We start from the raw sequence: 14,697 nt of genomic DNA on the forward strand, positions 1-14,697 counted from the left end.
ACCTTGAAGGCAAGGTTCTTTCTGCTCGAGGAGGTACTATTATGAATGGTGCGAAGCAACAAGCTGCCACGGTTGTGCAAGATGCTGGGAGGGTGAATTAACAGATGAAGCAAAGCATGATGGCAATATACTTGGACCAAATAGGCCAGGTTAACAACGCCAATTACCCAAGAAGTACAAGGATTTTGTGATGAATTAAACGTCAGCTTGAGTGTAACTGATTGGAGAATAAAACAACTTAGAATAGAAAAGTTAGTTATGCAATTGGTTATTTTTTAATGCAATTCTCTGTTTTCTCATCCTCTTCTTCTTGTTGAGTATAGAGAATTATTAAGGAATTTTTCTCAAAATTTTCATTGTTGAGCTTCTAAATTCCAGTGAACACTTCACTTGAATCGCTAGATTAACAAATTTTGAGTTCAACTGGTTGAACTAGCCTACTTTAACATAATAATGCTTGAGACTAGCCTATCTTATCTATTTTTTATTTTTTTTACTCAAAACCATTTTTCATACCTGATATTATTGTGCAACTTTTTTAAATATTATATATTCCGACCGGTAACTCGACCCTTGGACTTGTATACTTGGAAGTAAGGATGGATTTTTTTTCTTTTCTTTTTTTTAGTATAACAAATGAATCAAGATTAAGCTCAACTATAAGAGATGAAATTAGTTGCTGCTGTGAAGGCTCATCTAGCTACTTGTTTTTCTAGGAGTAGATCTATGGAGAAGGAGCAACTAACTTGTGTAAGAAATTTAATAAATTTGAGTTATGGAGACTTTGTATGGTGTACTGATTTCCTCCCCAATTTTGCATGTCTTCAACAATAATGTTTGAATCGAATTGAATCAGTTGGACAGGAAATCGGTTAGAGTATCGATCTAGAGAATGACTTTAAATTGATTAGTTCAGGAACTAGTACGGATCGGTTGAATTGACTAAAAAATTGATAGAATCAGTTGAATTGAGTTTTTGTTTTTAATTTTAATATTTTTATTTTTTAAATTTTTAATAATTTTTAACCGGACTGGTCAAACCGATTGAATCGAAAAACTGGTGACCCGACTGATTTGACCACCATTCTAGTTTAAAAAAAAATGGTCTTTACCCATCAAACATATGTCTGATCTAGTGAAAACGCCTTTCCAATCCAAAGAATCAAATTCAAATTACACATGTTCAAAGCTAGTAATAAGTTTCTTTCCCTTTTTCTCTACTCGAGGGGCTTAAAAAAACCTCTGGGTTCTTTTTTTTTTTTGGTTAAGTGTCTCGAGATAGTATAATAAGTTTTGACCATATTTTTTTAAGGGCTTCGCATGTTTGGCTATTTGCTTTTGAAAAAATGTAGCAATCATCGGTAGAAAAAGTGATGGTTTATCAAAGAACTTTATCAAAGAACTTTATCTTGAAATCTTGATCCTCTCGATATGTTTTTCTATTTATACTTTGGTGAGCAAAAAGGACAACTCATTTTAACAAAAAAATATTCATTATTAAGAGAGGCAATCATGAATCTTGAACATGAAATGTAAAATGAACATGAAGAATATAAAAATAGAATACCTATTAAGTTTCAATCCATCATAACTCTATAAATAAATATTATGGAACAAGTTGAGTTTTCTTTTGAAAAAATTAAAGTATCGTATTGGTAAAAATTTATCAAACTTTACCATTGATCTACTTAGTAAATAATCTTGTTTTTAAGTTTATAAATTTTTATAACTTAAATATAATTACAAATTTATAACATATAGTTTAATTTTATAAACATTTTATTTTATTTTATTACATTAGCTTAATTTTATAATATTAACAAACATATTTGGTTTAATTTTTGAAAAAAAATAATATAATAAAAAATTCCTAGACAAGTCAAGATGAGATCAACTAAATCTTTACAAGATTGAAGTTGGAATCAAGGATTAAAAATATTAAATAAATTTCAAAATGGAATTGATTTAGAAAAAGACGCTTTCCCGAATATAAATTGAAAATTTTCAGTTATTGAACCAGAAAACAAATTAAACACTTGAAAGAACATGAGTGGCAGGATTCGAACCTGCGCGAGCAGTGCCCGCATGATTTCTAGTCATGCCCGATAACCACTCTGGCACACTCACTTGATTGGTCAATTAGCAGCTTAATGTTTTATATTACGCTTGGTATGCTTTTCAAGTTGAGTATTAAAAATATCTGATTTTGAATCACTTTCCTTACTCTAAAACTTGATTCCATAATAAAAACCAAATTAAATGTTCGGTAAAAGTATCATGAATCTCTCTAATTAGATTACATCTAGTCTCTTTTATTTACAAAATAAGATACATTAGTCCATATACATTAAATTAAAAAGTAAATTGGTCATTTTTATTAAAAATTTCATCCATTTTTACTATTAAAAACTAGTTTGGCTAATAGAATAACCAGATAGTTACGCATGACATATCACGTGTATCTCATTCTAACATACAAAGACCATTTTTTAACAGTAAAAATGAATAGAATTTTTAATAGAATGATTAATTTACTCTTTAATCTAACATGGACTAATTTGCTTATTTTTTAAGTAGATGAAACAAAATACAATTTGTCTTCTAATACAAGGGTCTTCATGATACTTTTACCTCAAATATTCATAGAGTTGAACTTGGTTTTCGGTTTAAATTTGGATTTTACTTTTAACCAAGAATAATACAATATTGTCATTTTTGTTTTCCATATTCGTAGGTTGTACGATTTTGAATTAGAGATGTTCATGGCTCGGGTTGGGTCTAAGTATGGTATTAACATACTTCATGCTTGCCAAGCTTGGCCGACTTGAAATAAGAGTCTAAAATTTTGTCCAAACTCGTCCATATTTACAAAAGACTAATCCAAGCCCATTTTAGGCCCACACATATTAATTTTTAATTTTTTTTAAAAAATATTTATATTATTTTAATTTAATATTTAATAATTTTATATATTTTTAATTTATTGATTTTTCACATAGTTATCTTAACATTATTTTATTGTTTACATTAGAGTCAAATTATATATTTAGTATTGATTTATTTTTTATTTGTTATAAATTATATAATATATAAAAATACCATAATATAAAGTATTATGAATTTAAAATAGGGTCAGACTGGGCCGAACTCGAGCCTTGAATGGTCAAGCCCGAGCTCGGCTCATATTTTAAACAAGCCTAGTATTTTTGCCTAAGATCATTTTTCAGACCTAAAATTTTTACTCAAGCCCTCTCAAATTTCAAATGAACCTTCAAACTTGAGCGAATGACCAACCATTTAACAACTCTATTTTGAATTTATCAACATATTATCCTATTAATATAATTAGTTTAAACTCATGCTATGCACGAGATTTTATCCAACTAAAGCTTTCACATTCAAATTATTAATGAGTCACTTAGTCGTGGGTTAATTTCCTATTAAAGACTTGTTTAATCTCTCACCTAAACCCTCAAGTTCTAGCTACCCTGCAATTTAATTTCTTGTACTAAATTTGATAACTTATCTAATTAATTATTTAATAATTCAATTTTCTAATTCCATATTTGTCATGTAAACTTCTCGATTAATATTTCTATATTGGCTTGATTTAAGAAATTTGATCTCGAAATCAAATTTTCCAATACTAGCTAAAATTAAGTCATTATAGGTATGTTTTAATTTAATAATTTTTACCTCATTCATGCATGTATCACTCTTGAACTCAAATGATTCGTAACACCCTATTACCCAACGCGGTCGCTAGGTCCAAGCAACAGGATGACACATTCGTTGCCGAAGCAACTGTGATCAATTCACAATTTAACTATACAATTTATATGATAATTATCTGACAATAAACATTCTTTAATCATACTAAATAAAATCGATATTTGTTTTATAAAAGCACCTAATGACATACAATAAATCCAATATATATATATATATTTTTCTACTAGAATATAAGTTATAACATTTAATTAAAAACATTATCCAACTACCACAAAACTTAATCTATTAGGTACAAGCCAACCATAAGTAACGTTTGAAACAACAATATTGTTGAGACCAAGACTGGGGATTGGATGTTAAGGTCGATGCACAAAAATCTTGCATTAAATCTAACTTGTGCATGGGAAAAACAATCCATATGCTGAGTAAAGCATTCAATAATATTTCTATAATTTAAAAAGATAATATTAACATTAACAGTTCTAATCTAAGTAAATATGTATATCTTTATGCACATATCTACCATTTACTTATAACTTGAAGTTACGAAGCTTAATATTCTCGATATTAATAGCTCGCATATAGGATACTTCAATGATTCAACTTGCAGTTAGATACTTTACTAATAGCTCGCATCTACACATCATACCAAGTCAGTTCACATATAACTTGTAACGATTCGATAGTCAGGGGTGTCAAAAAGTGTATTCTTGAGCTTCGTTCCCGTAAACTGGACTCGTAAATATTTACGAAGTTAGTTGTGTAGTTAATTAATTTTTGAATTAGTAAATTTTGTGAAATTAGAAGTTATTATGGTACAGGGATTAAATTGCGTAAATATTAAAAGTTGAATTATAAATTGAAATAAACTAAAGGGACTAAAGTAGCAATTAAACTATTTAATAAATGGTTGTGTATAGGTGGCCAAATATGGTTAAGTGTAAATGCATGTGTATATATATATATTATATATGTTATATTATAAAGTTAGTAATAATAAATAAAATGAAAACAAATTAAAAGGAATAGAGATGAAAGTGGATGCATGCAAATTAAACAAAAAAAAGAAAGAAAGAAAGAAAGAAAAAGGAGAAGAGAACGCACGGCACTAAGGGTTTGAAAGTTAAGTTCAAATTGGTTAGTGCAATTTAATTTTTATACTTGTAATTTTTATATTTTTAGAATCCCGGTACTTAGGGCTACTTGACCTATGTTGTGATTTTTAGTATTATTCAAGATTTTAGATGTTGCCATTGTTGAATAGTTTAAGTATTAGGATTAAATAGATAGATTTTTAAGTTGAAAATTGAAAAGGACTAAATTGTGGAATTAATTGTTGATTTTGAACAATAGGGACTAAATTATGAAAATTTTAAAATTAAGGGGTCGAATTGGAAAAGAGGAAGCTAAATGTGTTATAAAATGAAATTAGGATAAAAATATAAAGTTAAATGTGAAGGTTAAAATTAGTCCTAGTTTAGGGACTAAATTGAATAATAAGCAAAATATAGTGTCAAAATTTAAAATTTAATGTGAAATTGAAATGTGTAATATTAATGTGATTTAATTGTTTTATTCCGTAGCTAACATCGTACCAGAATCCTCAAGTAAAAAATGGAAGGAAAAAATCGATGTCGAATAGCTTAGAATTCACGGTTTGTGTTTCTGTAATCCAGACTAAGTTATAAATTATTACATTTTGAATTGTTACATATGGTAAGCATTTGAGGTGAGTATTTGTGTACTTTGAAATTGAATTGAATTCATAGTCAATGGAAATGGATTGATTCGGTAAATTATGAATTTATTGAATGTATATGGAGATTGAATTGAATATATATTTATATGTGAAATTGAGACATTGGTTGTATAAGTGAAATGAAACCTTATTAACTGCTGAGTCGGATATATATGGCGTGCCACAGGATAGGAAGAGTTCAGGGATTTCTTCAATCTCGAGTCGATGAGGCACTAAGTGCTAGTTTGCTTCGGTTTAACCGATGAGACACTGGGTGTCAATTTATATAGCGTTGAGAGCAGTTATTCTTCAGATTTATCCAATGAGGCACTGGGTGCCAAACTGGTGTGTTGGTTGGATCCGTGTATCCGTCCAAGTCTGAGTCATGTTAATAAGGGAGAGTAAAATAATAATTTTATGTGATTGATATTGAAATGAAAAATATGAGAAATGAATATGAGATGAGAAAATATTAAAATGACAAATATGAGAAATGATTATGAGATGAGAAATGAAATATGAATTGATGAATCGAGATGTAAAACTTCAATGAATTCAAGTATTGATCAAAGATATGAATCATGCCATTGCATGAGATGATGTATTCAAATGTTAAATAAAATGCTATTAATATATACTTATATATTTGAACATGTGAAAATCTTAGTAGATGTGAATAAGGAATAAGCAAAAATTATACTGTTGAATTGAAACACATGAACATAGCTTTCTTGTTGCATTTTGCATTTTAAATACTTATATCAAGTTTATATTATTTAGATTATAGAAATAACACTGAGTTTTACTCAGCTTGTGGTTTTGTTTTCCGTACGTAGGCTAAGTACTGTTTGATTTATCGCCGACTCAGCATCAAATCACAAATCCCAAGCTTAAGTGTGGTGATATCTTATTTTGTAATGGCATGTACCTAGGGAGTCTTTTGTTGATATTGTTTATAAGGTGTTGTTATCTTAATTGGTAGTGAAATGGTGGTTAAATGTGTATATGGTTGTGGTTAAGGCTATGTTGGTATGTTAGCCTAGTTTATATTTTGGTATGTGATAGTTTAAAGTTTGGTAGCTTAGCATAATGTTTGGTATGTGCTTAGCTTCAAATTTGGTAACTTTAGAAGTTGAAAGTTAGTCCAAATATGGTAAATGTGATATGAATGAAAGTCTTGAATGTTTGGTGTGTTGTTGATGTTTTTGAACATATAAAATGTGGTACCAATGAGGGTACATTGATTAGGTGTAACAGTTCGGTTTTGAACCTAGTTGGAATAGTGGTTTCGGAACCATATGTCTGAGTCAGAAAATATTTTTTATATTATTTTTCGTGCCTATGATAAGTGAATTGACATGTGTGAAAGTCTCGTGTGAAAATTTAACTGTTTGTGTACTTAATTTGCAAAAAATGACCTAATCGCGTAAAAGGTAAAAGCTGTGTGCTAGTTGTTAGAGTGCTTATTTGAATTGGCTTTCTAAAGAAAAGGTATTTATGTGATTATTTGACCATTGAGAGTTTGAATGGACATAAAAGGGCAAGTGTTAGGTGAATTTATAATGATTCAATAAAGGTTATAATAGTCAAATGTTTAATAAATTAATATATGTTATAACAAAACATGAAAATAGGCATTATATGCTTTGTTTGTGCCGAAAATTGAAGAACAAAAAGAAAAGATAAAGAGTTCTAAGGTTCGGCTAGTTGGAAGCTTGAATTAAGGTTCGTTTTTTATCTGTTTTTGATAATTTCTATGTTTTTGTGATCGTTGTTAAGTGCTCTAGCTAGCCCATGCTTAAATTCATGAAATTTTTGATGATTTGGAAATGTGCCATGGATGAATTCATGAACTTGATGATGTTATATGTTGTAATATGAAAGCTTGATGTTGGGTTTACATGTGTTGTCTTTGAATTTTTGATGAAATTGAGTAATTTGGGCTAGATGGTAAAAATGTTATTTTTGAGGGACTAAAATGTGAAATAAATGAATTGTGTGGTCTAGTATGAGTACTAGAAGAATTCGGCTAAGCTTATGTATATGCAAATTATGTGCATTTTGTAATTTTATGAATTAGGGACTAAACTGTCGAAATGTGAAAATGTGAGGGCTATTTTGCAAAATGCCCTAATTGTGTGTATATGGATTGTTTTGGATGATTTGGTGAATAAAAAGGTTAATTTTTAATACATTTTGATCAAGAAAAGAGGAATTCAGATTTAGACCGAGGAAAGTCGAAGATTGTAGAATAAACGTTCAAGTCGACAACTTCGAGTACGGGGTAAGTTCGTACACAGAACATGGTATTATAAGTACATATTTCTATTTTGATTATACATAGATGTTTAAATAATTGAGTTGAATGTATATGATGATGAATCGAAAGCTTTAGCACTAAGTGTGCGATTTAAATTAATTTTGGCACTAAGTGTGGGATTTAAAGTAGCTTCGGCTACTTGAGGCACTGAGTGTGCGATACTAACTTAGTCTCAGTTATTTGAGGTGGCACTAAGTGTGCGGAAATATTTTATCTTTGGCTAACCTTATAGCACTATGTGTGCGGATGTTAAAATATGAATAAGCTATGGAAAGTCTTATAACATTCAACAAGAGGTAAGTATGAAAGTGAATAAGTACAGGAAGATCCATGTGTCGAAACTATTTTTTTTGAAGAAAAAACGGGGATCGACTTTTAAAATCAAATGCGGAGTCGCCACCAATCTTTTGTTTAGGTGTGTTGGATTACCTAAAAAAATATTTTAAAACAATTTTGGTCCAAGTAAACTTAAAAATGGGTTCGGGAGCCGGTTACGTATGAGGAAAGGTTAGCACCCTCACTACGCCAAAGATTGATACCAGATTGATTACACGTTGTCCTTATGTTTAAGGTTTTAGAAAAGAAATTTTGAAATATGATTATTATTAAAACACGTGCGTAGTTCAAATTGGTTGTCAAAATTCTCTCGTTTCAAAGGAATGTAGCATCATATCCAGCATGATTGGACACGGTTTTTCATACCTTTGAAAATACGATTGATTTTTGACTTCCAAAAACCCTTAGGTCAAAAATTGCAAAAGGGTGTCCAAATATTTAGTCCAACGAAAAATCGAAACCCAGCACGGTAGGGCACAATTTCTCGAATTTCTAAATACTGAACATTGCCTTATTTTTTGGATTTTTAAAAAGATTTGTAAACTCAAAATATATTAATTTTATTTGAAATACAATGGAATAGTCGATTTTAAAGAGTTGGGAATTATAAAACAATATTTTGTAAACCCAAAAGAAAAATAATTAGCATGGGATAATATACACACATAAAATACAATGCTTATGAAAGATGATAATATAACCTTATTTAACTAATAAATCAAGCAATTAAATATAATTAATCCAAAATATACCAAATTCACATAAAATACAACAATTGATTTAATAATACATAAAAAAATGAATAAATAATATACAATAATAATATATAAAATAATATGAAAAGTAAAATGCAACACATAATATACAAAGCAATATGGATACTAAGAGCCAATATAATACAAAATAATTTAAAAAACTATATGAAAAATTTATAAATGAATAATGCATGCTAAGGGTTGAAATGATTCACATGTATAAAAATAAAACTAAGAATATGTAAATGAATATTAAAATAAATATTGTGAAAGAAGAAATTTGGAGCAAATAACATAAAAAAAATATTTTAAAAACAAAACATATATATTTAAAGGTGATAATATACATACAATAACAAGAAATCAACAAAACAATATATGATGAAGATATAATAAATAACAAAGAATAAACAATATACATGAAAGAATAACAAAGCAATATATAATAAAACTATATATACATGAAAGAATCTTAAATCAAAGAATAAACTATATATAAAAGAAATTTAAAAGGAAATACAAATAAACAGATTTAAAAGAAATTATATATACAAAATAGCATAGAATTAATAATGTTTATAAAATAAAGCTAATTTTAATATAATTATATATATATTAATATAAAGGTAATTTAAATTAAAGATTATACCAAAATTTAAAATGATATGATACAAAAAATTTTACAATAATGATTTTAAAATAAAACACAATTATTAAAGTAGCTCAAAACATAAATAAACAAGAATTTAAAAAATGAATGTGAAATGAATTTTAAAAAAATGATAAAAACTGAATTAAAATAAGATTAAAATAAAAGGGATAATTTACAAATTTTGACATTAAAATGAGGACCAGCGCGCAATGCGCGCAAATTCCCAGGGATTAAGGCTGGAAATATCCCAGGCCCCAAAACGCAGCGCTGAGATGCGGACTAAAATGTAAACATGCGCAAATTTCAGAGCCAAAGTTAAAAATGAAGTAAAATACATTAGGCGCAATTGAATGCTCGTGCGAATAGGGGGGACTGATGCGCAATTATCCCCTCTCCGCAGGAACGCGCGGATCTTAGGGGCCAAGAATCGGGTCGGATCGGATAGGCCTATACGGCGTCGTTTCAAGGCTGCCGAATCATGCCTTAAACGGCGTCACTTCATTTTGCCAATTAAAAGAGAAAAAAAAAAATCCTAAAATAAACCTAAGCATTTAGGAAAACAAAGGGGGAAAAGGAAAGGGAAAACCCTAAATGTTTGCCCCTATCTGATCCGCCGTTCAATCACCACCATTCTACCTTTACAATCGGTGGATGATTGCATGCGGTGGTGTCCCCTATTCGAAACCCAGCCTTAAGGCTCAACAATTTCGGCCTCAAAATCCCCTCTCAACCTTCGATGCCGACAAAGGAGATGGAGATTTCAATGGCGCATTCGCGAAGGTAAGCCTTCTTTTTTATTTTCTTATATTTAAATCACATGCACACTCAAAGAAGAGAAACGCATAAAAAAGAAACTGAGAATCACCTTTTCAATAGTTTTCAATTCAATTTTGTTGTATTTAGTATGCCTAATGTATTTCTGTGAAAAGAAACTCCCATTTACATTGTTTTCATTCGGTTTTATAGCCGAAAAATAAAATAAATAAATAAAAAAAATACAAATTCCTTGTTGTAATTCGCTGTAATCTGCTGTCAATGTTGCTTTCTCTTTTTGTTTGTTAATTTGTTGCAGGTGTGGAGGCCATGGTGCTGCTGACAAGGCCAGGCCGTTAGTGGGGTGACATAGAACAACGGAGGTGCACGTGCGGCGCTGGTTTGCACTGGAAACCAATTGCGGCGCAAGCAGAAAAGAAACCCTAGTGTTTCTATTTCTGAAAGAGTTTGGGTTATTGGGCTTGTAACACCCCTTACCCGTGTTCGACGCCAGAATAGGGTACGAGGCATTACCGGACTTAATCACTAATCATCGTATAAAAACTGATTCATAATTTCACTCGAATTTAAAACTTTTTCAAACACATCCAAGCTGTCCCTTAAAAAGAGCTTACAAGGCCCATATCATGCTTTAATTCAACCACACACATAGGCAAACATGCACATTCATAAATTGCACCATTTAATTAATAACATAATCAAGACTATCTACATTAAATGACTTTACACAATATAGACCTTCAAATAACATAGGTCAGTATTTTAAGCCAATTCCTAGCAACTTAATAACAATTAAACGAGTCTCCATACATGCCAAAGACTTAAAATACTTTAAAACCTTTATATATCGATCAATAGTTTGATAGTTTTGTTTAACCTCCAGCGACCTCCAACTTGAGCTAACATTTGCGACACTATAGGTAAAAGGAAAGGAAGGGAGTAAGCATTATAGCTTAGTAAGTAAGTATGTAAATATTAATAAACAATACCTTATCATACTTTAAACAAAGTCACAATATGTTCCCAGAATATTACCATCACAAACACACATACTTTCACTATTACAATTATAAACAGGTTCAAAATAAGCTATCTAGCAGAGTACCAGAAACTAAATTATTTATTTATGGAGCTAAAGAACTCCAAATTACAAACCGTTAATTTTCCTTGAAACTAGATTCACAATATTCTTACCATAAAATTTTAAGAATTTTTGGTCTAGCCAATTAGTACAGTTTATTCATTGAAATTACCCCTGTTTCACTGCTCAATTGTTCTGACCACTCTTCACTACGAATCAATTTTCTCCTCTTACAGAATTCAAAGGATGTTCTCGTTTATTTCATTTGAAACTAGACTCATTAATGATTTCAAGCATATAAATTATATCCTATAATTATTTTTGTAAAATTTTTAATGATTTTTCCAAGTCAGAAAAGGGGATCACATAGTCATTCTAAACCAGTCTCTCAAAAACTTAAATATCTCATAATATAAAATTCATTTGCTTTCTCTGTTTTTGTTATATGAAAATAGACTCATTAAGCTCTAATTTGATATCTCATTCAGTCTCTGATTCAATTTCTACTATTTTTTGTAAATTTTTAGATTCAAGTCACTGCAACTATCCAAAACAATTTTATTGTCAATTTTGATCTTTCACACTTCAATTGTATTCATCACTTTCCCATAACAATCTTTCCAATTTCCTATCACATATCGAGCATATTGCTCATAAGTTACACACGTATATACTTACACTTATCATCACAAAGTCATACACAATTTCATTTAATCAATTACCTAGTTGAACGCTTCGGAATAATAACAAATACGCGATGGTATCGCACACAGCCAACCTTTAAAATTGAAGCTCTCTTGTACACATAGTGGCCTTCACTTAGCACCACTCATGTGACCTAGCTCGATTGTACGCATAATTTTGGATCTATTGTACACATGGTGAACACTTAGTACCACCCATGTGACCTAGCCAGTTTATCTCGTAGCTCTCTTGTCTACATGGTGTCCTTCACCTGGAACCACGCATGCGACCTAGCTACATATATCCCGTAGCTCTCTTGTCTACATGGTGTACACATAGTATCACCCATGCGACCTAGCTACATCATAATGTCTCGTAGCTCTCTTGTACACATGATGTGCACTCAGCACCATACATGTAACCTAGCTACATACCATCTGTATCATCCAATCTTTCCGAAGGTTCAACCGGGATTTCTCTCTCTTTCTAATACTTGATTCCATACTTCCAATAGTCAATTATGATTCAAAATCAGCTACAATACATAAAATATGCTGAAATACAAAGACATAAAAAAGATAATGTATTATTTACATACAAACTTACATACTTTCTCATTTCCATGTCGAATTAATATTGAACATTTAAATCATCATAATTATACTCACTTTCAACACCTCGGCAATCATAGTAAATATATCAATTTTACATTGAAACATGCATAAATTAATGCTTATTGTACATATGAACTTACTTCGATACTAAAACGACCATTTTACCAACTTTCCCGATTTTCGATTTTTCTCCCATTCTGGATTCAAATCTCATTTTTCGGGATCTAAAACATCATATTTTACTTATTTAATTAATGTACTATTCAAAACAGTCCTTAACTCAAACTTTGGAAAAATTACAATTTTGCCCCTAAACTTTTGCATATTTACACTTTTTCCCCTAGCCTCGGGAATTAAACTTCATCCCTTATTCTTATGTTTTATGACATGCTGATCATTTTTCCCTTCTATGACAACATCAAATTCTCACTCTAACACATAGTTATGAACAATAACAACTTTTACCGATTAAGCCGTTTTACTTATTTTTGCTTAAAACCGCTTAGCAAAAGTTGTTTAACATAATTTCAGCCTTCATATTCTACCATAAAACATCAAAATAAACACATTTCACCAATGGGGATTTTTCCAAATATGAACCCTAGCTTAAATTATTGCTAGATAAGCTTAATCAAGTTACCGGGACTCTAAAATCGTAAAGAACTTGAAAAACGGGGCTAGAATGGACTTACTATTGAGCTTCGAAAGCTTGAAAACCCTATCCATGGCTTCCCCCATGCTAATTTCAGCCTCCGTGAAAAAGATGAGTCAATTTTGGCTTTATTTTCCCTTTTTATTTCTTTTAATTACCAAATGACTAAAATGCCCTTAAGGCATTTCTTTAAAATTTTGTCCTATTCATGCCCATTTTTGTCCAAACAAAATTAATGGTCTAATTACCATTTAAGTACCTCCTCTTTAAACCCCCATTTCAATCAAGTACTTATGAATTAGAACACATATTTTGCAACTTTTGTAATTCAGTTCTAAAAGTCCAATTAAGCACTTTATCAGTAAAATTACTTAACGATATTTTTACACAATATTTTTAATCAATAAATAAACCTTAAAACTTAAACAAAATAAATTTTTTGACTTCGAATTCTTGGTTCTAAAAACATCGTTCCGTTTAAGCCCTAAATCGGGCTGTTACAGCAACTTCTGCAAATAAGCCCTAATAGGCAAATTAAACATGCAATCTATAAAATTTCCTATCAATACTCTAACACATGCATCTAATCACTCGGTAAATCATAAAAATTAATCGAAATAAACTTTTCTATCTCAGATTTGTGGTTTCGCAACCACTATTCCATTTAGGCCCTATTTCGAGATGTTACAGGGTTTGTTACTGGGCTACTACAATTTGGGTTAATGGGTTCTGAAATTTAGGCTGTAAATGAACTGTTAATAAGTTTGGACTTTTATTTTTTTTTGGTTTATTTTCTGTTAACGAGCCCGGGCGAAATGGGCCTATTACAGCTGCCCCTCTTTGCTCATTGTCGTGTAACAGGAATAGAGCAAAGACATCAAATAGGGCCAATTTTTCCCGGTTTTGCTAACTCTTGATTATAACTTTAAGGAGATAGGACTGGTGACTTAAATCTTCTCCATTGTCGATACATGGGGATAAGATTCGTCATCCTTGATCTGCTCCACAACTACTTAGGGAAATAGATCTTCAATCTTCAATCTTCAGTCTGCTTTCTTGCTGCCTCAGGAAGATAAGACTAAAATCGCTAACCTGCTCTCTTGCTACCTCAGAGAGATAAGGCTAGTGGCTAAAATCTGCTCCATTACTGTACATGGAGATAAGTTTTGCCATCTTCGATCTGCTCTACTACTACTTAGAGAGATAAGATCTTCAACTTTCAGTCTGCTTTCTTGCTAGCTCAGAAAGATAAGACTCAATCTTCAACCTGCTCTCTTGCTACCTCAGAGAGATAAGACTTGAGGCTTAAATCTGCTCCAATGTCGATACATAGAGATAAGATTTGCCTCTTCCAATATT

At 30.6% G+C, this 14,697-nt stretch overlaps 1 non-coding gene across 1 annotated transcript; it reads right to left on the bottom strand.

The window, feature by feature from the left end:
* Positions 1-2,045: 2,045 nt before the first annotated feature.
* TRNAS-AGA (transfer RNA serine (anticodon AGA)) lies at positions 2,046-2,127 on the bottom strand. Its single transcript has one exon. It is a non-coding gene; the product is annotated as a tRNA-Ser (tRNA).
* Between the last annotated feature and the right edge of the window lie 12,570 nt (positions 2,128-14,697).

Source organism: Gossypium hirsutum, chromosome A09 (genome assembly GCF_007990345.1).
Source record: "Gossypium hirsutum isolate 1008001.06 chromosome A09, Gossypium_hirsutum_v2.1, whole genome shotgun sequence".
In the NCBI taxonomy this organism is placed as follows: domain Eukaryota; kingdom Viridiplantae; phylum Streptophyta; class Magnoliopsida; order Malvales; family Malvaceae; genus Gossypium; species Gossypium hirsutum.